The sequence below is a fragment of the Prionailurus viverrinus genome, chromosome C2 (genome assembly GCF_022837055.1).
Source record: "Prionailurus viverrinus isolate Anna chromosome C2, UM_Priviv_1.0, whole genome shotgun sequence".
NCBI classification, from domain to species: Eukaryota; Metazoa; Chordata; class Mammalia; order Carnivora; family Felidae; genus Prionailurus; species Prionailurus viverrinus.
Genome location: NC_062569.1, coordinates 114,858,226 through 114,885,058, shown reverse-complemented (window position 1 = coordinate 114,885,058; position 26,833 = coordinate 114,858,226). Strand labels below are relative to the sequence as shown.

Here is a 26,833-nt window from a genome sequence, read left to right as displayed (position 1 = left end):
CAAAATAAAGACCTCTAAAAGGGGAGCAAGGGGAGACAAAGAATAATGACAATAGTAATAATTCACTTTCTGATGAAAGATTGGAGCAGAATGAAAACATAGTTGCATACTTGCTTGGACAGCCTTTTTGTCTTAGGAGATGGAATCTGAGAGTACTTAGAGGTTGATCTCCGTTGTTATAGAAAACACACATTAGCAAAGAGCGAGGATTTCCTAAGCACCACAAAACATAGAATTGGGTCTTGGAAATGTTGATTTTTATTTGGTTGCAAGTCATTGGAACCAATAATCTCAGTGGGAGATGATACACTTAGCTCACTAATCCAAGGAAATATTTCACAAACCAAGCTTCAACACCTCTGTGTTCAGATCTCTATTCAAAATTTCAAATTACCAGAAAACAGACTGAATGAGGTGGTGGCAAGAGTTCCCAGCTGGGTCATTCTTGTAACTTGTTGTAATGTGGGGGTGGGTCACATTAGCAGAGATGTGGCTGCCAGGGACACCATGAGTGTCAAGGGAAGAAGAGGGAGTTGCTAAACTCCCAGAAGCTATCTTAAATGGTAGTTACTATAGAGCTGGCAATGTTTAATCATTTGTTCAATGTTACCATCTTCAGACCATGAGCAAAAATAAGAAAAGATGGTGTATACAGAAAAATAATTTCCTCTCTCTAACTCAGATCCCATGTGATGAGGGAGCATAATGCAAGCTGAGGGCAAAGTATAAGCTAGCATCACCCCTCCTCCCCACAGGTAGAATATGTGTGATATTCCTCAGACAGTCCTAGCTACCCAAGAGCAAAGGAAAGGGTTTTAAGTGCTTGCCATGGTAATGTGGGAAACTAAGGCAAACAAAAAATTAAATTCCCTTACTGCCTATAGCCCATTGACAAGTCTCTGAAACCAGCAGAGTGACCTCCCTCTAGGAACTCAGCTGCCTTCATGATGACACTTTGCTGGGGGCAAAAGAGAATCTTAGTTCAACATTATCCCTACCTCAAGGATCCTGTAAGTCTACTTTAACATATAAAAATTCCTTTGGAAACTTCCTTTATCTCAACTCTCCCAAGTACGGTCATCATACTCCAAACTTATGGCCACCTGATATACATCTGAAGGGTCTCATGACTGAGGTTTTACTAAACAATAATAAATGCCATTTGCCTAGCAACAGCTAGCCCCTCAAGGTCCTGGAAACCTTGATTCCAAAATTCCTTAGAGACTTAATCTATCCCTAACCCCTCCCAACCTGAGGGTATGTAATCAGTTACCAGTTATGACCCCAGTGAAGCTCTTCTTGCCCATGCTTTAATAAAATCACCTTTTTGCACCAAAGACATCTTTAAGAATTCTTTCTTGGCTGTCAGCTCTGGACCACCCCACCATCACTCCAAAACTTCATCACCATGTATTTCCACAATGTATGTACACAAACATCTACTCAAGTACTGTAATAGTCCTAGCTAAATATTTGGTAAATTATTAGGGTGTTGGTTAGTCTGCTTTAAGCAGGGGTGATATACTAGTCACTTTAATTAAATAGAAGTTTATTTCTAATGTTATAATATTATTTCTAATGTTAGAGTACACTAGTAAGAGGTACAGACAAAGTAGAGTTGATGGGTTTTGGAGTGGTGGTTGTCCACAGCCGACTGCTAAGAAAGAATTCTTGAGATTTCTTTGGTGCAAAAAAGGTAATTTTTTTAAAGCATGGGGACAGGATCTGTGGGCAAAAAGAGCTGCACTGGGGTTGTGAGGAGTGACTGGTAATATACTATGCAGTTGTGGGAGGTAAAAGCAAAAGGGATGCCTCCAGAAGCACTTTCATACGCTAAAGAGGACTCATAAGATAACTGAGGCTTTGCTATTGTCAAGTTAAGGTTGTTTTTCCTCTAGCAGGCATTAACATTAAGAGAGTAGGGGGTTCCTGGAGAAATGTTATACACTGTATTTGCCTCAAGTAGTTGTCAATGAGATGCAGGTTATAAAGAAATTTAATTTTACCTGCCATTTACTTCTTGCCTTTATTCCCTGCATCACTATGGAGGGGAAGTTGATATTAGGGGCCCCAGGAAACTGAGTCTATAGGTTTCTGGAGATTAGGCTATTGATTAAGATTGCCTTTTTCTTGTAACTTACTAAGATATTTGTAAACTGATGGAAACTCATGTCCTGTTTGACTGTGATGTCTATCAGCTACCCATTTGTTTTCTTTCCTTTCTTTTGTTCTTGGGCAGCCAGGAATGCCTGAGTATCACACCCACCACCTTGGGTGGGGAGTGCTAGCTTATGCTTTGCCCTCAGCTTGCTTTATGCTCCCTCATCAGAGTGGCACTGTCATTCTTAACATATGACTTCCAAGTGTGAATCCAAACCAGCTACTCCTTTTTTTTAAATCACCTGCCAACCAAGGAGAAGGGAAAAAAGGAATTAAGAAGCTCATGCTTATTCCTTTTAAGGAGACCTGATGATGACTGAAAGCACTTTCACTTCTGCTGATCAAAGCTTAGTCAAATGTCCGCACCTAAAATGCATGAGAAGCTGAAAAACAGTGTCTAATTTGGTCAACCATGTGGCCTGTTTATAACTGTTACTATGGAAAAATGAGATTGGATGTTGATGACAATAAACAATCTGTCACAAAGCTTTAAGAAGCTAAGAAATGAGGCCATCAAAATAAATTAAGAATGGGAAATGTAACAAAGATATAACAAAACCAGAAGTATGAAAATGAAAACTTATAATTCTCAAATAATCAAAGTAACATGGAATTTTCTGAAAACAGAGCCCCCAAGTTACAACAGAGGTTTCAAGTGTTTGTTGAGTGAACCTAAAACTGTCTCAAGTTTCTTCTGACCCGGAAAAATAGTAAAAAAAAAATTATGATTTTGACCTAGTTGTGATACTTACAGTAAAAGCAGATGAATTGTAACAGTTACAATATATATCTTGCTTTTTTGAATTTTGGTTTTAAATTATAATATTTCCTAAAGCTTATCATTACAGGATGATTTTTGTTAAAAAAAATAGTACTATTGATGGTATTTTAAGTTTCATTAAAGAGAACTTAAGATAATGCTAGTTTACTCTGCCTTTATGTGCATATAACTCTTCCCCATATACTGGCAGTTTCTTGAATTACATGGAGTGTCCTTTGCAATGGCAAATTTCAAATCATGCAGTATATAAAATATAACTCTTATAGAGTTATATTTATTTATTATAGAATCATATCAGACACTTCTAGAAATACAAGTGCCATATGTCTCATTGATTAAATGGCAATAGACAATTTCCTTTTGGAGTTACCTATTTGTATGCATGTATGCATTTAAGTAACTGTCCATGTTAAGGAAAATATGACTAGATATTTCAGTCAAATATTAAAAGCCAAATATTCTACAGTGCATATAGACACTTTACTATTCCAATCAGATATGACCACTGGAGAAAATAATCAACAAAGATCATCTCCAAATGGAAAAAACAAGGAGAATTTAACTGGCTGGCTGAGATACCTAATTCACTTATGTATTTAATTACTTATTTATGCCATTATAAACAATATATTTTGATTATATCTTATGAATATACTGATAATATTCATTCTGTTTTATGGTTAAAATAAAATTCCATTGTTATGCATTTTATTGCTCAAATTGTTCTAGCTTTGATCATGAGGAACTTCTTGTGGTTGACTCCTGTGTTCTATCAACAGGTTTCCATATTTTATTAAGAGTTTTCATACTTTCTGGACAAGATATGTCAAGCTCATATTATATTTTCCCTGCCTGAGCCCTGGAATCAACTACTTCTTAAAGAATCCACAGTTCCTTTTATTGGAATCTACTGGGTTCTTTTTATGCTCACTACTGGGATGTCATTGCTTCTATGTGATTTCAGTAAACATAGCCAGGAAATGTATGCATGCACACTAATCCATGCATAAGCACACATCTATACTTCTTTATCTGTCTATCTGCCTTCCTATCTATCTACCTACCTATCCATCTATTTGTGAGAAGCATATTTACTAACTAGATTACAGCATTTTATGTACAGTTCTTTTTGCATTTAGGTTTCCAGTTAAGATAGTTTTCCAAAGTTAATAAAGTTTTTTTTTGTTTTCTGCCGTACCCACTTCATTTTTTTATGGGAGTTTTTTTTTTTTCATGTTTATTTATTTGTGTGAGAGAGAGAGATTGAGAGCACAAGAGGGCACAGAGGACCCAAGGTGGGCTCTGTGCTGATAGCAGAGCCCAATGTGGGCTCAAATTCATGAACCATGAGATCATGACCTGAACCCAAGTTGGACACTTAACTGACTCAGCCACCCAGGCACCACTTCCCCTACCCACTTAAGTGTGGTTTTGTTTTTAATTTTCAATTTACTTAGGTTTATTTTTTAGTGTTCATATTCTGTTTTTATTCCCCCAATAATCTGGTTGGCTTTGTTTGTTTGCTTAGAAACATAAAGAAACTTATGAGCTACAGCACTATGGTTCTAAGAGTCCAGAGCCACAAAAAAGGATATACTCAGAGAAATGTCACTTCTTCTTCATTGCTATTACACTGGTCCTATCTCCTTTTTTTTAACCCCTTCTCATACAATTTCTAATAGAATGTACATATAGAAATCATCTGAAATGACCATCGCTTTAAAGAAAATTTATACTTTTAGTTCTTACTTATATAATATATATTATACATACACCTGCACTTACAGAGAAAGAGAGAGAGAGGTCCTATACATTTATTTCATCTCAAATTCACCACAGTTTGTATTTTTGTGTTTCTTTTTTTTTAAGATTTATTTATGTAATCTCTATACCTAATGTGGGGCTTGAACCCACAACCCAAGATCAAGAGTCACAAGCTCCACCAGCTAAGCCAGTCAGGCACCACTGTAGTTCTGTGTTTTCAATCAGGCAAGGTGATCAGAATAAGTTTATAACAAAAAGTATGAGTTCGTTTTACTCAGATAGTCTAGGGCTTGGTGAAAACAAACCCAAAGTCGTCTTATAAGTATGTCCTAAATGTTTCATAAGACATATTTATACTTAACGATATTTTGTTGCTTATCTGAAACTTAAATTTAACTAAGTATTCTGCATTTTATGTGATAGGCCTATCTTAGCAGGATAGAACTAGATCAGTTCATAAGGTGACATTTCATGCACACCTAGAGTACAGAATAAGAGTCAAAGGTTCTACACAAACAGGGAGCTGGATCAAATTCTAAAGAATATATATGCAATGCAGTGCAGTTTTCTTTTACAGCTATAAACTCATATATATCTTAAAATTTCAATGTGATTTATGGCAAAGCCTATCATGATCCAAGAAGAACAGGGACACTTCCTTGAATGGCTCCTATCACTGCTCAGATGCTTTGGAAGACTGGGCTCAAAGATTAGGAACAATTTTGAGAGGCAGTGTGGAAGCTACTTTGGTTGCCTTCAGAATCATTACCCTAATTCTGGATGTTCTTGATTTCCATCATGGGAATCAGGTCTGGAATTAGGGAGAAAGGTATTACTCAGTCATCAAAAAGAATGAAATCTTGCCATTTTCAATGACACAGATGGAACTAGAGTGTATTATGCTAGTGAAATGAGTCAGTCACACATGTGGAATTTGAGAAACAAAACAGATGACCATAGGGGAAGGGAAGCAAAAATAAGATAAGATAAAAAGAGAGAGGGATGCAAACCATAAGAGATTCTTAAATAAAGAGAACAAACTGAGGGTTGCTGGAGGAGAGGTCAGTGGGGGGATGGGCTAAATGGGTGTTGGTCATTAAGGAGGACACTTGTTGGGATGAGCACTGGGTGTTATATGTAATGATGAATCCCTAAATTCTACTCCTGAAACCAATACTACACTATGTACAATATGTTAACTAACTTGAATTTAAATAAATCTTGAGAGGCACCTGGGTGGCTCGGTCAGTTAAGCATCCAACTCTTGATTTTGGCCTAGGTCATGATCTCGCAGTTCATGAGATCCAGCCCCACATCAGACTCTGGACAGATGCTGTGGAGTCTGCTTGCGATTCTCTTTCCCTCTTTCTCTCTGCTCCTTCCCTGCTCATGAGCTCACTATTTTTCTCTTTCTTTTTCAAAAATAAATAAATAAACATTAAAAATAAAGAAATACAATCTTAGAAGAAAGAAAAGAGAAAAAGAAAAGCAGTTTTCTAACTAACAAACAAAGGCTTAAGTTGCTGTTTTAGTTCTTTGCCTCTGTAGAGAATGGAGTTGAGGATTTCATAGTGGGAAAAGTTTCAGAGTCAGAAAAACCTTGCTTCTTTGGTTATTTAAACTTATATTTAGGAAAAGAATTCAGAATTCAGGTATATGTTCTTGAAGTTTTTCTTTGACTTTTTCCATTTGGAATTTTTTGATGATTATTTTGGTGTTCCTATCAGAATGATATTCAGAGAAAAATATAGAATTATCTACCACTTGAGAAAGGGAAAAAATAGCTGCAGCAATGGTGTAGGAATAGTGGTATTAGTAAAAGTCACATAATAGCATAGTTTTCAGAGGGTAACAAAAGTTGCTATATTTTGTATTCATCCCTCAATTATATTTTGCCACTACAGCTTGTGTTACAGTACAAATGGAAAATTATTACTAAGTGCATGTATTTGTTGTCCTAGTTTATGAAAGATCATCAGTGTTTTCAAATTGTGCATAAGGAAAAGTAAATTATTTAATCAAATTGTGTTGGGAAATAGTGAAAAAAAAAGAACATAATTATGTTTAATGTATTCTCCAAGGTTAAGCATAGTAATTTGTTTCAGTACTTGTAGTACATAGGGGTATTTCTAATATGTTTTCTTCCAGATATTTATCTGCCAATATCCAACTCATTAACACTAGCTATTAATATTTGATTTGGAAGAAAAAGATTTAATTTGTAATATAATTTAAACCAGATATTAGCCAGTATTTATACATTTTAAAAAGTATCAGCAGTCCTTGCTGTATGTAAAAGTGCAGTACAATACTCTGCAAGCTTAACTGTGCTAAATGATCTTACTAAAAATGGGGAAAACTATAGTACATAAGCCCACGACCTTTAAAAATAGTAAACTAATAGTAAAAAAATAGTAAAAAATAGTAAAACTAATATTTATTTTATATGTTGTAAAACATTAAGAATTAAAGTGTTTTTATTTCTTCATAAAAACACGTCAAGGGGTACCTAAGAGGCTCAGTCTGTTGAGCATCCGACTCTTGATTTCGGCTCAAGTCATGATCACAGAGTCATGGGACCAAGCCTAGCATCAGGCTCTGCACTGAATGTGGAGCCTGCTTGAGATTCTCTCTTTCCTTCTCCCTCTGCCCCCACTCACTCTTACGAAAAAATGTCAGGAGTTTGAATAGTGTTTACCTTCTTCTCATCATGTATCTGACAATATGGAGCAAGTATCTTTTCTATGACTTGGAAAAGTGTCTTATTCCCTTCTAAGTTTTGATCAGTTCCAAACATTTATCCTTTCTATTTTCAATGTCATGAAATACCTTCAAAGTTCCTTTAAATGTGAAGTTATTGGCCAGTGTCAGTTCCTTTGAGATATTTTGATTCTTTTTATCACAACCACTTTCTTCACTTGCATTGATGAGTTTGCCTCACTAGATTCTCCTAAAGGCTCTCAGGCTTTTCTAGAATTTTATTTATACGATATTCTACTTCCAGCATTATCATTTTTTATTGTTTTGCTGCATTATCTTTATTGGCCAGTTTCCTCTTTTGATTATTCATCTTGTAAAATGCCATCTGAGTTTATCAGGGAAAACAAAGAGGCAATGTGACTATAGCTTTGCTTTCTGTGTGTGAACTGAATAACACACACACAGTAGCCAATCACTAACAGACTCTGAAAGAAGTGACGTGATTGGTCACTGATTCTGATATGCACCAATTATTTACATAGAGATTTGTGGGCTGAAGAGGTAGGAGCAATGTTTGCACTTTATGTGATGATTCACAGATAATGTACTGTAGTAACTGAAATTTGAATCATATTTTCAAAGGGCTGGGGTTAACTAAAGTGTTGTGAATGAAATTTGTTCTTATCCAAACTGCAAAGTTAGGACTATTTGTATCTACTGCAACCAGAACTAGGCTGGTTGTTAAATTTAGTCAGCAATGAATGCTTCCCTTATTGACTGATCAGGTGGCTCACAGAGGCTAACTTAGAAAGGACTTAGCTTTTGCCAGAAGCTTCACAAGAACCCCCCAAAACACACCAATACCCAAGCAAATGCAGAATATAAGTAAAAATAGCATACTTATTGTGAAAACACAACTTGGTATGCTTATTGTGTAAACACAACTTCAAGACCAGTGCCCTAGTTGCCCCAACCATATGGACAGACATAATCTTTTCATATATGGAAATTCCACTATATCAGATACTATCAGTGATAAAGCTCAGGATAGAAAAAATTACTTTATAGAGACCAGCATTCAGCTGGAACTTTGAGTTCATTACTATCTTAATAATTATTAGCCAAGCAGTGCTTCTACTTTCTCTCCACAAAACTGTTGGTCTATGAGTCTGCCAGCTCATGTCCATTAATATTAACATTATTCATAATTATTGAACTTGGCACAGTGTCTAATCCCATCATACCATATTTCACTTTGTTCCTATAGAGATCATACCCATTCCTCCAATTCAGAATTCTTTCTTACCTATCTAAGCACTTATGCTCTGCCACATGGGCTCTATTCTAAAATACGAAGGAATTTTCCAAATATGTGAATATTATGCTGACGTTACAGCTACAGTTATGTGCATTTCTTCTATAAATTCATTCTCCTTCCATGGAGAAAATAACAAATAACTTCAAATTGAAAATATTTATAAATATTTATACACAGTATATTTGTATATAAATATGTAATATGTACATTCTGAAAATTTATGAAGGATTTACAAAGCCTGAAAGTTCTTAACCAAAAAAAAAAACAACAATTTTTAATGGAAGAGAGATAAAAGACATCTTTCTCCCAAACTACGGATCCTTTAATTTTTTTTTCTATAAAAACAAGAAAATATGTGTTTGTTTTAAGGCAGATACTAAAACTTTGTGGTTATGATCTACAGGAAAAGAAAGCCCTGAAAAACTTATTCTCAGTAATCAGGAGCTAATGTTAAATTCTTTTATCTGACATTACCAGAGTTCAAAGATTGTTGTAAATGTCAGTAATCAAATCTACAAAGGATGTCTCTGAGGATGGGATTAGGAAGCAAACACATCCTGAAGTCAACTGTTAACCTCAAATTATCTTTCTATACTCCAGCAAAACATCAAGGAGATTAGAATAAAGGAAAAACCACACTAATTGATACTTACTAATAAAGGTCAGCCACAAGAAGTAATTAGACCTCTAAGAAAACCCAGAAGACCTAATCCTCTGCCTGTGTTGCAGTCTTCAACTAGAAGCCCTTAGAAGACACTGCCTCACTATGAGTGAGGGGCATCCATAGGCTGTTATAACATGAAAGTGTTGAAGATTAGCAAAGATAAGCATTAGGATATGAAATTGGGAGAAAAGCAAATAGGACATAAGAGAAAAGAATCACCGAGTGCACCAGAGTATCACTTTCAAACTAAGATCAAGTGAGGAGTTATATGTTGATGTCACAGTCAGATGGGAACAGACAAAATTGTAGAACCAAATGATGCATTTGGAGTGAAGAATTCTCAGTTAATATGTTGGGCCATGTAATCATGGGATATGTAAGGAAACCATCTGACCAAAGGTTGGATATTAGGCAATAAGACTGAGCTACTGTTAACATGTTCCCACATGTCTCTTCTAAAGACCTAGGATTCATACTCCTTACCTTTTTTTCTTTACCCTCAAATTAAAAGCATGCTATAAAATACAGCATATAAAATCATGGTTTGATTACCAGCTGCTTTGGAAACACTCTGACCTTGGGCAGTGCAATATTTGATTTCCAAAGACAATATTTCCATGAGTTCAGAGGCACAGCAGTGGACATTTGGACTTGAAAATCATTCAGTTTTCTAACACTCTGGGGCATTTGTAGTTTAATGAGGCCTAAATAATTTATTCTACTTGTCTACAGTGAAGTTTTGACCTCACTCAAGTAATATAGATCATTATTCTTCCTTCACTTCTTTATTCAAAGACTATTAATGGCCTATAGCGTGGCAAGAGCTTTATTTTCTATTTATTAGGAATACAAATATAAATGAGAAAGATTTCCTACTTTTAAGAGTTTAAATCCCAGGAAGTCTTAAAAGATGGGGGTAGGCAGGGGCGCCTGGGTGGCGCAGTCGGTTAAGCGTCCGACTTCAGCCAGGTCACGATCTTGCGGTCCGTGAGTTCGAGCCCCACGTCAGGCTCTGGGCTGATGGCTCAGAGCCTGGAGCCTGTTTCCGATTCTGTGTCTCCCTCTCTCTCTGCCCCTCCCCCGTTCATGCTCTGTCTTTCTCTGTCCCAAAAATAAATAAACGTTGAAAAAAAAATTTAAAAAAAAAGATGGGGGTAGACAGAAGCAGAAGATTCTAAGATCAACTTCTGAGTACATTAAGATATGGACTCAAACACTTGTTGTCTTTCTAGAGATGTAATTGCAGTAGAACTCAGTATATATCCTTAGCCTCATGTAGGCAAAAGCTTTTTGCAAATCATGTCAATCAGCACATGACATTATTAGATATGGGGCTAAAAGAAGATAGTGTTTGGAATAATGTAGATTGTACAAAATTGTCTGGGGTAGATATTGATCCTCATAATTGCACTATACAGTAATGATATTATATAACATCAGCGTTGGCATCCATCATTTTATTTATATTTATTTTTTGTAGTTTATTATGTACATATTTATGTGATTATATTTATATGTATTAAATTTTATTATGTATTTTATTCATTTGATATTTATTTATTGTCTGTTTTGTGGCTGTATGTCAATGTCGTATATAAGGCAGGCATTTTTTCAGTTTTAGTCTTTGCTATATTGCTAATGCTCGCAACATAATAGATGCACAATAAATATTCATTGACTATTGTTTCATGTAACAGCAGGAGTAGGGCTCAATTATCAGATTTTTCTTACCCCCTACCTGTCAATGCTATATGCAGAGAAATGCATCTTTGAAGGGTAAAACCAGAAGTAGTGTCTGTGATTTGACATCACTTATTTTGTTAGCTCAGGGAAAATTATCATGTCTCTGGTAGCCATATGGGCTATAAGCATGAAGGAAAGTACATTATTTTGTGGAGAGGTTAAAATTTTACTGTGCTATTATCGCTTGATAATGCAGTGACACTTTACCAAAAAAATTTTTTTTTGCAATGAGAGACATGTGCATAAAATTGACATGCATTAAGTAACACTGAAATACATAGACAAAAGCTATCCACACAACTATCAATCTTCTGATTACATCAAAGATAATGTCAATGTGCTGTTGTTATGTTTTTTATACCTCATTTATACTTGCTAATCTCCTTTTATGGAAGAGAAAGCAGGCTTTGCTATTACGGACTTTGTTAGGCAACAATATTTGACTGGAATTTTAAAATCTTGTTTGCTTAGAATTTATTTTGCATAGTTATCTTCTATTATAGTAAGTGATAATGTTTCTAAAAATAATGACACAAAATTTTTAAAAATACTTATCTATGTTTTAAAAAGTTAGTTGATTTAGTGAAAACTAAACACTCTGACAGGAAATACTTAGACAGTGTTAAAGTTGTAAAGATGATATAAAAAAAAGACTTAAATTTGGAAAACACCAGTTAAAATCCAGGGAGGTAAAACTGGTTCATTATTTGTCTTGAAGCATAATGGAGATATCAAGACCAGAGCTTGGTCTGACCTTAGGATCAAGGTCTTCATGATGTTGTATAAAGACCACAAAGAGATTGTCCTAAAAGGAATTTCTAATTCTCCTTCCTCAATCTCTACAGCTCACACTGCTTGTTCAAATAACAAATTTATTGTCTTCACCTTTCTTAAGATTTTCTGATCTTGATTTCCTGCCCAGTCTGACCTGTGGCCATTGTGCTTGTCAATTGGTTTTCATCTTTCAATTCTGACTCTGAGACCAATACACTCTAAATTGCTCCTGCACTTCAGCTTTGACATAATTTTTCTACATCTTTGAAATATCTTAGATTATTTTTTCCCAAGGCCAATACAAGCCCTGTGTTTTCAACCATCCTACATTCTCCCTAGGTGGAGCTCTTCACTCTACGTTTATAAAGGTGCAACCCAAGCGGACAATTCTAACTATTGTGTTGTATCACTCTACTCAGAAATGGATTTACCCTGACAGTAACGAAATATAAATATCACCAGTAAAGACAACATTCAAAACCATGTAACTAATTATTTTCCGTTATTTTGTGTTCTTTTCTAATGAGAGAAAGCAACATCATATAAGCTTCATACCACATAAGCTTGATAGCAGCTTCAAATATAACAGTAAGAATGATTTAGGCATTTCTGAAACTAACGTATAATGATATGTCAACTAAACTTCAAATAAGTAAATAAGCAAATAAATATGGATTTAGAAAGGATGTTTCAGGCATATTAGAAAATAATAAAACATATATAAGAAATGATGGGTAACAATTACAGTTTGGACACTGAGGATTGAAACTATCTATCCTCTCTCACAAGATATTTTCTATAATAACATGATTTTATTATTCCGTTACCTTCATTAGCATAACTTTACTATTCCATAAGACTCTTTCTTATACAGGAAAATATATTTATTGTTTACAGGAGGAATTTCATGAAAGACTCATAAATTCTTCAATATAATCATCAACAGTTTACATTGTTACGACTCTGAACATTTAGCTCTCAAATCCTTGCTTTGCTATTTCTACCAATCCTGGACAGATATACCTAATTCTTACCTAATCCTCCTCAGTCAATCCCCCTAATCAATCCTCCTCATTCTCCACATGGAAATACCACCTTAAATCAAACTGCAAATACTCAATAAAATTGAATCTTGTCTACCCTCCATGGGGCATTCACAAAGTTCTGTTGAGATGGTTTTCTCCCTTACCATGGTAAGCAATGAACTCAAACCTGTCTTATGAAGAGCTTGTGTTGGTGATATTTGGGGAGCCAGCATACAACAGCTTATAAGCCCTTTTATGTATTCACATACCTGCTAAGAATCATTTTAGTTGTAAACTTCTATAAATTATGACTACACTAATGATTAAGAAGATATAATTTGCATATATATGTATATATATACATATACACACATACAGATGACTCCAATCTGGCAGCATCCATGGTTACTTTCATTAATTTTTTCATCACCCTTTGAAAGATAGAAATCAGACTTTTAACATTTAAGCACTAAATGTGAATTTTCTACAATTTTTAAAATTTCTTCTGAAAATAAATGGTCTTATGAAAGTAACATTTGGTTATTTTCATGGGAAATTTTGGAATTGATTAAATGTAATTATATGTACTATTTCTTCTTCTTTCAGAGTCTTAACCCACTGAATTTTAATTCCAGAGATAGGGGAAACAGAAGGTCAATTAAAGAATGCTCTGGTCCCCATTTTCAACTTATTCAATCTAGTTTCTTAATATTTGTGATTCCTTCTCCTTATTTTCCTGATAAAATGCAATGCTAGTTGCAATGGCAATGGCTCAAGTCTGCATAGAAGGGAAAGACAGCATGATGACACTACAAAAATAATTATCAATTATTTGGAAATACTTCACTCATCTTTACTGCCACAGAGACAGAACAAAAACCTTCCACCCCTTTTCCATTCTGCATCCACAATATCCTGCTTCTTTTTCCATTCCTGTTGGTGCTGCTCATTTAAACCAATTGCATTTTTGCAACCATGTGTGTGATCATTACGTGGGGAGGTAAGAAAGAGAATGCATGAAAATCGAGGACGCTGCATTTAAATAGGGACTCTGCATTCCTCTGTGATGCCTGCAATAGTAATAAGCCTAGTAATAGTTCATATTTGTGGTATTTGCTTTCAAGATTGGACATAATAATATATTACTGGAGAGGTAGGAAGAAAATACAGAAAAAGGGTAAGGACCAATTTGTTGGGGGAAAATGAGGAATGTGAAGAACCTCCTCAGGTTAGGTCAATAAATAGGCCCTGAATCTGCTATCAAGCTCTTTATGAGTTAATCATTTAACTTTGACCTTTCCTAAAAAAAGAAATGTGATCTTTGTTTAAAGAAATGTGGAGGCCAGCTGCCAGGCCTCCCAGCTGACCTGCACCCACAGATAGGCAAACACAGCCTAGCCTTGTCCAACTTGAGAGCCCTGTCAGACATAACGGTATGGATCATCATTGGGTCCGGAACACACAATACAGGATCCAACATGGCATCCCAGCTATTCAGGTGGTGGCACTGACCCTGCTAATGGTCCATGGGACCATTCTTGAGTGTTCCGAGTCCAGCAATGCAGAAATGTTCCAGGGTGTGCAGGTGCACCCGGGCTCCCTTGGAGTCATCCTCACCTTCACCCCAGTCCCAGTTGCAGGAGATCTCATTTGCCTCAACCCTGAAAGAGGTTCTTGACAACCTAGACAGTCACCTGAAGAAATCTGAATACTTTTGCTTTCCTCTGGTTCCCACACCGTGAGAAGATCAGTGTCATCCACCAGGACCACACCAACAAGCCTCCCTCCTCTTCAGCCAACTGGTTTTGGAACTATGTTATCAGATTCTCTTTACTAGAGTTCTTGCTCTGGATCAGTGCCTTCCTGCAGGGTCTTGTGGGATGGATAAATCACCCCTTTTGGCTCCTTTTCACGTGGAAGAAGGACAGAAGCAACCTCGGCCATAAGATCTTCACCTACGAGTGGCTCTTAAAGCAGCATGTCCAGGATAGGGTCATCCCCAGAGAGAAGACCAAAGAGGCCTTGCTAGAACTGAAGGTCATTGTGGGAGCCCACCCCAAGATGGTGGCCTACTGCCCTGTGGAGGTGTACTTCATCTAGGGGATGACATCCTGTTGAGTTCTTGCTTCCAGAGGCACAGCTGCTACATGAATATCATTATGTACGAGTTATATGCAAGGATGTGCCATGGCTGGACTACTGACTGGCTTAGGAGACCATCATGAAGACAGTCCAGGTCCAGCTCCCCCTCGGTCAAGGCCCACAGCTGTATGTTGAAGGACTTTTGAGAAAATCTATCTAGCCTTTTCGAAGTTCTGTGTCATTTGAGAAAAGCTAAACCCCACTAGGATATTTCTGAATGCATATCTGGAGAAAGTATTGTACTGAAGCAGAAACAGGAAATAAATTGAGCCTACCCCATCCCCCAGGGCCACCTCTGGTTAGGTTGAAGGCTCAGTGTCCCACTGGCCTGATGGGGATCATACCTCTTTCTGCTGGCCCTCTGCTACAGCACCCACAGTAATGAGCCTAGATTGGGCAGGATTCCCCACTGTCCTACTTCCTTTGTCATCACAACAACCCCATGCAAGGAAGAGCACTCACATCCCTATTTACATCTCCATGTGGCAGTGCCTTTTCCTGAACCTACAATCACTACATTCTGTTTTCCCAAGAAATAGTAAAACCCCAAAATGTTCTGTGTAAGAGGTCAGGGATTCAGTGATTCAGTTCAGGGATTCAGTTCCACCTGTTGGCTAGGTGTGTACCTCTAGGGCCCCATTAACATATGTTTGGGCACAGTAGTGGGGTGTACTGTGCTCTGCCTCCTTTCATCCTTGAGGGTTTTTCACATGTTCAGGTAAATGCCCACCTGCCCTGGGATTGCCCTTTTCCAGTTTCTACCTATCCACTTGACCTCTCATAACCTGACCTTCAAGCATGTCTGTTTCAGGGGATATTTAGGGAGTGGGGCTGTCCTTGCCTTCTTTTTTTTTATTTTTTTTAATGTTTATTCATTTTTTGGGAGACAGACAGACACAGCATGAGCAGAGGAGGGGCAGAGAGACACGGAAACACAGAATCTGAAGCAGGCTCCAGGCTCTGAACCAGCAGCACAGAGCCCGATGCAGGGCTCAAACTCATAAACTATGAGATCATGACCTGAATCGAAGTTGGATGTTTCACCAACTGAGCCACCTAGGCCCCCTGTCCTTGACTTCTTTTAAATAAAGACATAGAATTGGGGGAAAAAAAAACCTTTTACTATCAAAAATTTCAAAATAAACAAAATCAAAAATAAAACAGGTTTGTATAGCAAAAAAGAAAAAGAAAAATTATAGAGGAAAATGATTTTTCTAGATTCTTTTCAAAAGAAATGAGTAGGTATACATCAAGTAATTGCACCCTCATATAAGTATGCTAATATTATATAGCAAAAATATTCTGTGAAACACCACATGTATACATGTGATATAAATATAAAACATATTTCTGATATATGTTAATATTTTTATACAGTTTGAATTATTTTTACATCTGTTTCTACCACCTATTTTAGTAGTCTGTTTGGATTATAAGTTCTAAGATGTCAGAATCTTTGAGTTCTCCAAGTCAATTCAATGCATAACTAGAATTTTGAAAATCTGTGACAATTCCATGACCTAAGATACTCATTTTCAATTAGAGATATCCCACAATTTGCTCTTATAGAAGGCTGTGTCACCCAGATGCATATATTTGCATTTGTTTATTAATGCCTTTATGTGTGCTTCACTCTGAGTAATTTGAGATTCCAAAATTACTTCTTTACTTCTTATTACTGCTAAAAGTAAAAGAAATTTATTAGCTTGATTGCCAGTCCAACATAAGATAAAAAAGTGGTTTGTTTTTGTTTTTGTTTTTGTTTTTTAGAATAAGTTAGTTTCTTTTTGGAGTGATCTGTAAGTCATATTCCAAATGTTTAAAACTGTCCCCCCAGCACACAGGGTCTCATTGCATGGCACTATTATCCTGCTGTTTATCCCATTAAGGAAAAAATGGTTAAATACTTCAGGGGTTACAAAAACAACAAAATAAGCCTTGTCAGATGTCTCAACAGAAGGTAAAAGTCAGGAAATAATTGTTTCTTAAGTACGTTTCCCTCATAGTCTTTATAGGTCTCCCAGAATTGTGTAATATTAATATTTTACCTCTTCACAAAAGTTGAGGGGCAAATGATTTCACCATTGCTTTTCTCCTTGCTTCCAAACATTTGAAAGAGGAAATACGGCTCATTTTGAAAGTCTTTTGTACAGCAGCCTTGCTATTTTCAAAGAAAATATTAGAGCCACCAAACCTAAGACTATGGATTTGGGTTTCAACTTAAAATTAGAGAACCATTCATTTCTTGATTCTACTCTAGCAGAATATATCAGATCATAGATATCAGATCATAGAAGGCTGTGCAGCAATGCTGAAAGAAGGAAAAATGCTATACTTTCAAGTCTGCAAAGACCAACAAAAAGTAAGACTATATATATTCACTGATACGTAAAGTTATTTCTGCTGAAACAAGGTCCTTTCCACTAAAAAATCACAATTCTCTCTTTTGACAAGTTTGGAATTGTTACTTTGCTTTCAGGAAATCATGAAAGGGAAAAAATTAGTCCCCATGTTCTGGAGCAGAGGCACCAAGTCAAATAAAAGAACCTCTCTAAGGATCACACAAATGTTTTCATTTACATAAATCAATATCATTCTATCAATGTCTCATTTGGAAAGGATCAACTGTAAAAGAACTCTTTTGCTAATGTCAAAGGAGTCACTTAGGACAAAATTTTTTATCATGGATCTCTGTCAAACGTCAACATCATGCAAAAAGGGAAGGAATCCTGACACGCTTATTTGTCCAGCCACAACCCACATGAAATTAGTTCACACCTTGGGGAGAAGCCCAAGTTGTTAGTCCACCACTGGTACATAGAGTACCCTGGAATGATTTCAACACCTCCCACTTGGGTCAAATGAATGTTCCTCAGACAGACATGACTTTGCAAACAGTGGGATACAGGTCAGCCTTTGCTAGTTCTCTCAGCCAGGTTCCTTTGTGCTATTAACAAACTGTACAACCATATGGGATAGCCTTGGGCCCAAAAAGCAGCAGCTTTGCATCTTCTACGTTGATGGAACTATTGCTTAAGTGTTTGATCTCAGCCCATTGTATCACAGAATTGTGTTAATTAGATACAGAATAAATGGACTATATTCCTATATAGACCAAGCTTTAAGTATCATGGTAACTTTTACTTAGGCCACTCTCTTTATAAAGAATTTCATCAATATAATTCTAGATGTAAATCATTACTATAATACTTATCTCTTATTAAAATTATGCTGGGGGGATGGGCTAAATGGGTAAGGGACATTAAGGAATCTACTCCTGAAATCATTGTTTCACTATATGCTAACTAATTTGGATGTAAATTTTAAAAAATAAAAAATAAAATTAAAAAAAATATGTGAATACCTGCTCATGATTTAATATTGACTCATAAGATTAATATGAACCCTACAATAGTACTATTAGTTAAGACAAAAATCGAAAGGGTGTGCCAAGATAGAAAATATAATAAAATAGTAAATGATGTCAACCAGTTATGCTCACTTCTAAAATTATATTGTTCTACATTTTAACATAATAAACTGTCAGTTTTTCTTATCCTAACTTCCAGATAAGAGATTTATTCAGTGTCAGACCTCATGATGATAACCAGCTGCTGTGCGCCACCAACACAAATGGTATTTAGTATTTAGTATCAAGAAGACAATTCTAGACCTACATAATGTGGTGTCATTCAGAGCATAATGTCAGCTACCTGAATTATTTGGGTGGCGAAATTCTCCTTTCTGACATATCTGTAAGGGACATCTGTCACTTGTGTTGCAATTCAATCAAACAAGCTGATGTTTTGAAAAGATCAGAAAACTGTATAATTTATTTGTCCATGTTATGCCTTTCTATTTTATGGCAGCCAGAACATGACTAGGCCCTCAGATAAACCTCTCAGGAATTTATATATTGAAGAAATAATGCATAACACAAAAATAATAGTCAAAGAATGACTCAGTATGGTGACTGTGGCAAAAGTAGGGCCAGCATGGAGTTGAGAGTTTGACCATATTGACTGCCCACCCAGCCAAGCATCCAAAAACACTATTATTTGGCTGTCTGTGCAAACTAGATTCTCAGATCCTAGTGGTTTTCTGAGGCTAATCCTCTTGCCTTTCCATTGATTCCTAGAGCTATTTGATATCCCTTCAATAAATTCATTTTTTGCTGAATTCAAACAGAATTTGTCTCTATTGTTCTCAACCAAGAATTCTGAATGATACAGGCACATAGAAGGAATTATATCAGTGAGAGACTTTTATTCACTGGGACATTTTTATTCACAGTGCTGCTTTAATAACTATATAGCTTTATAAAAATGTCTTGAATAGTCATAATGAAATTTTCAGGTTGGGAGAATTTGCTAATGGTCAATATTTGCTGAAATCCTGAGAGAATTCTCCAAGGTTCTGCCTCTTCAATCTTAGAAGCCTAACTACATTTCTATTATGAATTCTGTAGTGATAGACAGCTACACTAAAGTGCCACATGTTTAAAATTATAACATTTTTCAATGTATTATTCTGTAGACTTTTATTAAAAATTAATTTTGATTTTTACTAATGTAATATAACTTATTAAAGCATAATTTGGACAAAGAATCCATTTTCCAATGAACCACCAAATACCATTATTTACCACTAATTTATAACACATGGCTTAAGTACAATGATAATGCATGTGTTTTATAAGCTAAGTGTGAATTCAGATCAACATAAATAATTATTTTGAAGGGTGCTTTATCAGAAATTATGTCCAAAATTCTACTCTGTATTAAAACAAGGCTTCACATTATCTATGTGAGTAATGTTAACATTAGACAGAAGAAAGTAGAACATAGTCAAAACTTCTAGAGTATGTATATTATTTGGCGATCTAACTCATAGATTAAAGTATCTGTGTCAATGGGGTGCCTGGGTGGCTCAGTTGGTTAAGCCTCTGACTTTTGATTTCAGCTCAAGTCATGACCTCACCATTTGTGGGATCGAGCCTCATGTCTGCACTTACGATATGGAGACTGTTTGGGATTTGCTCTTCTTCTTTCTCTCCCCCTCCCCACTCATACTCTCTCTCCCTTAAAATAAATAAATAAACTTAAAATGTTTAAAATATCTGTGGGTCGTTAAGTAAGAAGAGAAAAGAACAGAGACTTTCTTCAAGCATATATATATATATATATATATATATATATATATATGTATATACACACACACACACACATATGTAGGCTGGAATATATTGGAATTGACTTATTCCAGAGCAAAGACCTATCAATAAAACATGACTACAATTCCTTTTTTTTTTCTATACGTTACTCAGTGCTCACTATGATAAATGTATTGACTATATTCCCTATGCTCTACTCTTTATCTCTGTGACTTTCATTTTATAACTGGAAGTTTGTACCTCTTATCTCCTTCACCTATTTTACTATATGCTATTGACTATTTTACTTTTTAATCATTTTATACTGGTTCATAAGGGGAGTAAGCCTGTTTGAGAGTAATCATATAGACATACTTGTGATATAGCTAGTATATATTAAATAAATGTGGTAGGATACCTATATTAACCATCCAAAGGTCCAATTGCCTGCTCTATAGATCCAGTGAAAATACTGGCATTGAAATGGTGAACCTGCATGAAGTTCTCTAGAATGTCAATACATTCAAGATCCCTTCTATGTATATTGTGTCTACTATGTTAAAGAGCAAGAGATTAGCACAGTCCTAAAGCTCTGTGTTCAATATAAATGTAAACTGCATTAGATCCTCCTCCTTGACCAAGATAAAAAATAATACATTTTCCATATCAACAGGACTAGCCATGTAACAGAGGCTATGTTGGTCTGTCCTAGTAAAGATACCACCTCCTCACAGAGACTGATTACACTACCCTTGGTTCAATTTATGATAGTCCATCAGCAGTGACCATGGTACTTATGGCTTTCTCAGGCATCATTACAGTGAATTAAAATTTTTATTAGGGATACCTTCTTTAAATAATTAAGAGTACCACTTGAATCCTTCAAATTTTTGAGTGTGCCATGTACTTTTATGCGCCTTCCTGGGTTCCAATATGGCTTCTTATTTACTATCTTGTCCAGTAGCAATGGAGTCATTTGCTTTTTCTCAGACTTTCCTTCTATAATAGCTCTTACTTAACAAGGCATAGAACCAATACAAGTAGCCTACCAGCCAAAAATTATATCCAGCCTAATTTTGTACTCTGGAACCCAGCAAGTAACCACACTATAGATCTGTGGCCACTATGACATGAACTGAGGCCAGGTTTTCATTTATCATCTAGACTTTTTACAACCTCATTTTAACAAGGGGATATGATGGCATTTTGTGTTCTCTGTTGTCAATGTCAACTAATATACAGTATCCAAAGACCTTAAAAAGATATTAGTATCTCTCTTTCCTTTTATATTTCTAGTTTTTCTGTAAATATATTTATGTCCATTTGGCAAAGCATTGGGTGAAGAACTACTGAATATATTTGTATGTCATTTCAGGCTTCTATTTCAATGGTCACAGTTTCCCTTTTAATCAATGGACTTTGTATGTCTAAGAACTGACTCAGTTCCGCAAACTAAGAGACTGATTTTCTATTTTGTTATCTGACGTCAACTTTCTGCTTGTCTTGATCACTTTGCATTATATAAGTCAAGCAACATACTTCATGACTGTTCATCTATCTTGTCCATAGGAACTATTAGCTAATGTCAAGGCCTTTCTGATCTTACAGACATTACACAATTATGTTCACCTAGCCACTGAATTAAATGCTATCATCTGGTCTCTGCTATTCTGTAAACTTACAAGCCACAATGACAATGGAGAGCCCCATTCCGTAACATTTCCTATCCTCAACCCTGGCCTACAGAAGAAATACACCACTGAGCTACTCAACAATGCAATGGAGTATCCCCACTCTATTCACACATTTTATAATTTTAGACATGGGCAAATTCTCTGGGCCTTCCTAGGGAGTAGAATCAAATGGTACATTTTTTGGTCTTATATAATAAGTCAATTCTATCAAGTCTAATTTACTGAACATTTTGAGCCCTTCCTCAATACACTACCAAGGCAGTTCTGCAATCCCACCCATTTAACCATAAGCCTTCTATTTTTCCAATTTAAATTTCCAATTGTCGCATTTCAACAGCCAACAGCATATACATATAAAACATGTTCCTTTTCCAGAGTTATCAGAGACTACTCTCATTTTTAAAAATCCCTATTTTATCCAACTATAAATTCTTTCCTCCCTGGTCCTCCAGTATCTCTATAAGCCATATTCCCAAATACATTATGTTGGTTATTGCAAGTATGTTAGCCAGAGGCAGTAGTACTTTCATTGAATGATCACTTTCTTTCAGCAGTAGTGACAGTACCCCTCTCTTTAGGGTTTACAAAGATTTAACCTAGTTATTCCACTAGAAGCAATGAAAACAGTCTGAGGTAACACATGAGGACCACAAGCATCATCATGTAAGGTATCCCCTTCATGTGAACACTTTGCTTAATTTCTAAATTTTTTTTACACTTATTTATTTTTGAGAGACAGAGAGAGACAGAACAGAAGTGGGGGAGGGGCAGGGAGAAAATGAGACACAGATCTGAGCTGTCAGCACAGAGCCTGATGCGGGGCTCAAACTCACAAACTGTGAGATCATGACCTGAGCTGAAGTCGGACGCCCAACTGATTGAGCTATCCAGGCACCCCTACTTTGCTTAATTTCAATCAATGAGTAGACTTGCCTGAATGAGGAAAAATTTATGATCCAATGTTTTAAGAGGCATTAGGAACTTTCAGTCACCTTTCTTGTATACATTCCAGGTAGCACTGGTCCCAGTGGAATTAGATATACATGGAACAGACTTGAACCCAACTCAGAGTTTGGAGATGAGCTAATCAAGCTTAGATCAGATGAGTAGCAACCAACTCACAGACCACTGGGTGTAAAATTAAATAATTAGTATTCAAATCTCCTGAGTTTGGGAATGGCTGGTCATGCAACAATATTATTGCAACAGCTGACTGTTACAGAATAGTATTCACTTCAGAAACTGAGCTATTAAATTAGCATATATAATTTCATAGTTTCTCCCAAGAGTCTGGTGATTTTCTTATTTTAATATTTGCCGAACTAATGTGTCTATAAATCTAGAACATAGCATCTGTAGGTCACTGTTTATAAGAAGTACTATTCCCATAAAAATTAATTTTCCAATGCAATGCATATATTACAACAGAATGAGAGTTTAGCAATCATTTTTCCTAACTTATTTCAGATTCTGACCAAATAGCTAATCAGCCAAAAAATAACTAAATAGATAGATGTGTGAATGAATGATTGGATAGAATTTAAAAGAACTTTGGTTTTCTAGAGACTTACTTTTAAATGTTTGATCTACAACTGTTTAGTTTGTTCATTTTAGCCAACTGTATAACTCACTGAGATATAATTTTCCAACTGTATAACAGGAATAACCATACCAACTTCCACAGAACTGGTGTGAGTTTATAATGAGATATACATGAATCTGCATACCACACTACATATCACTGAATCTGAAAAACAACAGGCATCCAATCTATGCTGAATTTCCCCCCTCTTCTACTCCTCCTATCACTATATTTAAAGAAGAATAATACTAAACACTAATATTTGTATTATGACTAGCTTCATAACTTTTGTTCTCATAAGAAGAGAGAAGAGACCTAATCATTTTGATACCTCTATCTTAATTTTTGTTAGACTTGTCTAGGTATATTTTTAGTATGATTATGCTGGCTTATCCCATATGTATGAATAATTTGGGAAATCAAGGAAACCATCCCTGTATTTGAATGCCAACATGACAGACATTCTAGAAATGCACACATGGATGTTTATTTTGAATTATTGAGTTTTTCTGGCACTTTACATTGTGAAATATTAATTCATTTTGAGTGTTTTAAAAGATGTTTTGCATAAACAATGACTACAAACATGAAATGGAAACTCTAACCAAGAGTCTAAAATCACATTTTAAAAAGTGATTATCCATTAATTTAGCTTTTTCTAAGTGTTGAAATGGAATAAAATTTTTTAAAACAAGCAAAATTTCTGGTATAGACAGCTGCTGGCTCTTCCTTGACAGGTTTATCTACTCTTCCATCACTGATATTTGAATTTCCTATTGACAAATTCACTTTTTCTTACTCAGCCACCAGGTTTCAGAGATGGCCCTGACCCTTGGCTCCAGAGAGGGAAGAGAATGAGGTTCTTGAGTGACGTTAGCCTATCAGCAGATTATGCTACTGATACAACCAAGGAAATCTTTACTGCTGCTTCTAGGAGAAAAAAAAGATTAGTCTTTTGAGGAAGATGCTCGAACAGACTCTCACTACATGGAAAAGAGGACATGACCTACAGTGTTCCTTTTTGATCCCAGAATAAACTTGCATGAAAATGTAATGAATCCAGAGAAAATACAGCCAAGAAGTCGAGAAGGAGAGACCAAGCCCTGATCATATGTCTCGAGTCTGAATCTAGACATACCTGAAGTCAGAGGTTTCCCTGGACTTTTAAGTTTTCTGAGCCAAAAAAATATGAGGCTTGTTTACTATATCTTGACAAATAAAGCATACTGACTGATTTTTTTTTAAAGACGAAACTTATTTATTTATTAAATAAGTAAGGTTTTTGTACTCATTTTTAGAAACTCAACATAACATATAAATCTTAGTCTCTGGAATCTTTTCTGTGTGTGAATTCTGCTTTTGCTGTTTAATGGCTGACCTTGGCAAAGTGTGTCATTTGAAGTGATATAACAAAGTGTAAAGACTTACACTTAGAAATAAGAAAAAATTGTTTCTCACAGTTCTAGAGGCTGGAAGTAGAGATCAGGGTTTTAGTATGATCAGGTTCTGGTGAAGGCCTTCTTCTGGATTGCAGACTACTGACTTCCTGTTGTATCCTCACATGGTAGAAAGAGAGCAAACTGGCCCTCTGGCCTCTTCTTTTTTCTTTTTTAAGTATTTTGAGAGAGAGAGAGAGAGAGAGAGAGAGAGAGAGAGAGAGAGAACATGTGAGTGTGAGTGGGGGAGGAGCAGAGAGAGAGGGAGAGAAAACATCCCAAGTAGACTCCATGCTGTCAGTGTGGAGACTGACACAGGACCTGATCTCACAAATAGTGAGATTATGACTTGAGCTAAAATCAAGAGTCAGATGCTTAACTGCCTGAACCACCCAGGAACCCCTCTGGCCTCTTCTTATAAAGGCACTAATCACACTCATCAGAGCTCTGTCCTCATGACATGATAAACTTCCAAAGACCCTATTTCCAATACCTCTAATACCTTTATGCTAGGGATTAGATTTCAAGAGATGAATTTTGGGGGGACAAAAACATTCAGTACATAGCAGTAAATAATATATTTGTTCCTCAGTTTCCTCATGTATATCATAGAGATAATAGTGTCTACATCACAGGGTGGGGTTAAATAAGCTAGTATATGTAAAGCACTAGTAACATCTGGAGTATAGTATATTCAATGAATGAAGCTATGATTATCATTGCCTTTAATTAATTAGAATTTTATACCATATATATTGAGAATCTTTTCATTGCACTTCTATACAACATGAGGATAAGATATTCCCTTTAAATAAGAGAAAATGTTAAAACAAATATCAATGCAAATATTCAAAAATTTCAACTCTATAAATTCAATGAACCACCAAAGGAATTTAATAAAATTTTCTTAGCTTGAATACCATATCATCAATACAGGAATAGGTTAACAATAAATTGGAAGAAAGAGAACTTCACTGTGTTGCACACATAAAAGTCTAAATATAAGGAAAAAGTGAATTCCTAAAAAGTTATTAGTAATTCTGTACATTATATATTTAGTAAGAGGCAGGCTAAGGTATACTGAAACAACCTCAAAATATTACAGGATAAAACAAACAGAAGTTATATTATTGAATTTTTAACAAGTTTTTACTGGCCCACACAATTGTCCTCTTTAAGGTGACTCAGTAAATTAGTTTGTTTTGATCTTGAGAATTTCAGTGAAAGCCCAACACACTAGAAACAGTGAGGAAAAAGAAAAATTTGGGAAATGTCACTTCCACTTTCATTATATATTTTATAACTAGGCACATGGTCCTACCTAATAGCAAGGCACCTAAGAAATTCAGTCTCCCTTATGCCACAAAAAGAAAGGAAAATGGGATAGTTTCAAGCACTAATTAATATCTGTAGATTAAAAAGTAAAAATGAAATTATTTACAATCTCTAATGAAACTGTAATGTTTTTAAAAATTTTTTTGAATGTTTATTTATTTTTGGAGAGAGAGACAGAGTGTGAGGAGGGGAGGGGCAGAGAGAGAGGGAGACACAGAATCCGAAGCAGGCTCCAGGCTCCGAGCTGTCAGCACAGAACCCAACACGGGGCTCGAACCCACAAACTGTGAGATCATGACCTGAGTCGAAGTCGGACGCCCAACCGACTGAGCCACCCAGGTGCCCCATGAAACTGTAATGTTTTATACATTAAAATAAAGCTCCTAATTTTAAAATCACAAATTAAACATGATCAAAGTAAATATTAATAAATAATAGTATGTCTGAAAATATCATGAAGGCTATATCATGAAAATCGTCATGAAGGAGGTATGAGTTTAGCCGCCTAAACTGTAATCACCATTGCTTAGAAATACACTATCATCTTTCTACCCTTAATCTTT

At 35.8% G+C, this 26,833-nt stretch overlaps 1 pseudogene; it reads left to right on the top strand.

Moving 5' to 3' along the window:
- Positions 1–15,317, top strand: part of LOC125174510 (L-gulonolactone oxidase-like) — a 35,443-nt pseudogene extending 20,126 nt beyond the window's left edge.
- Positions 15,318–26,833: the final 11,516 nt, after the last annotated feature.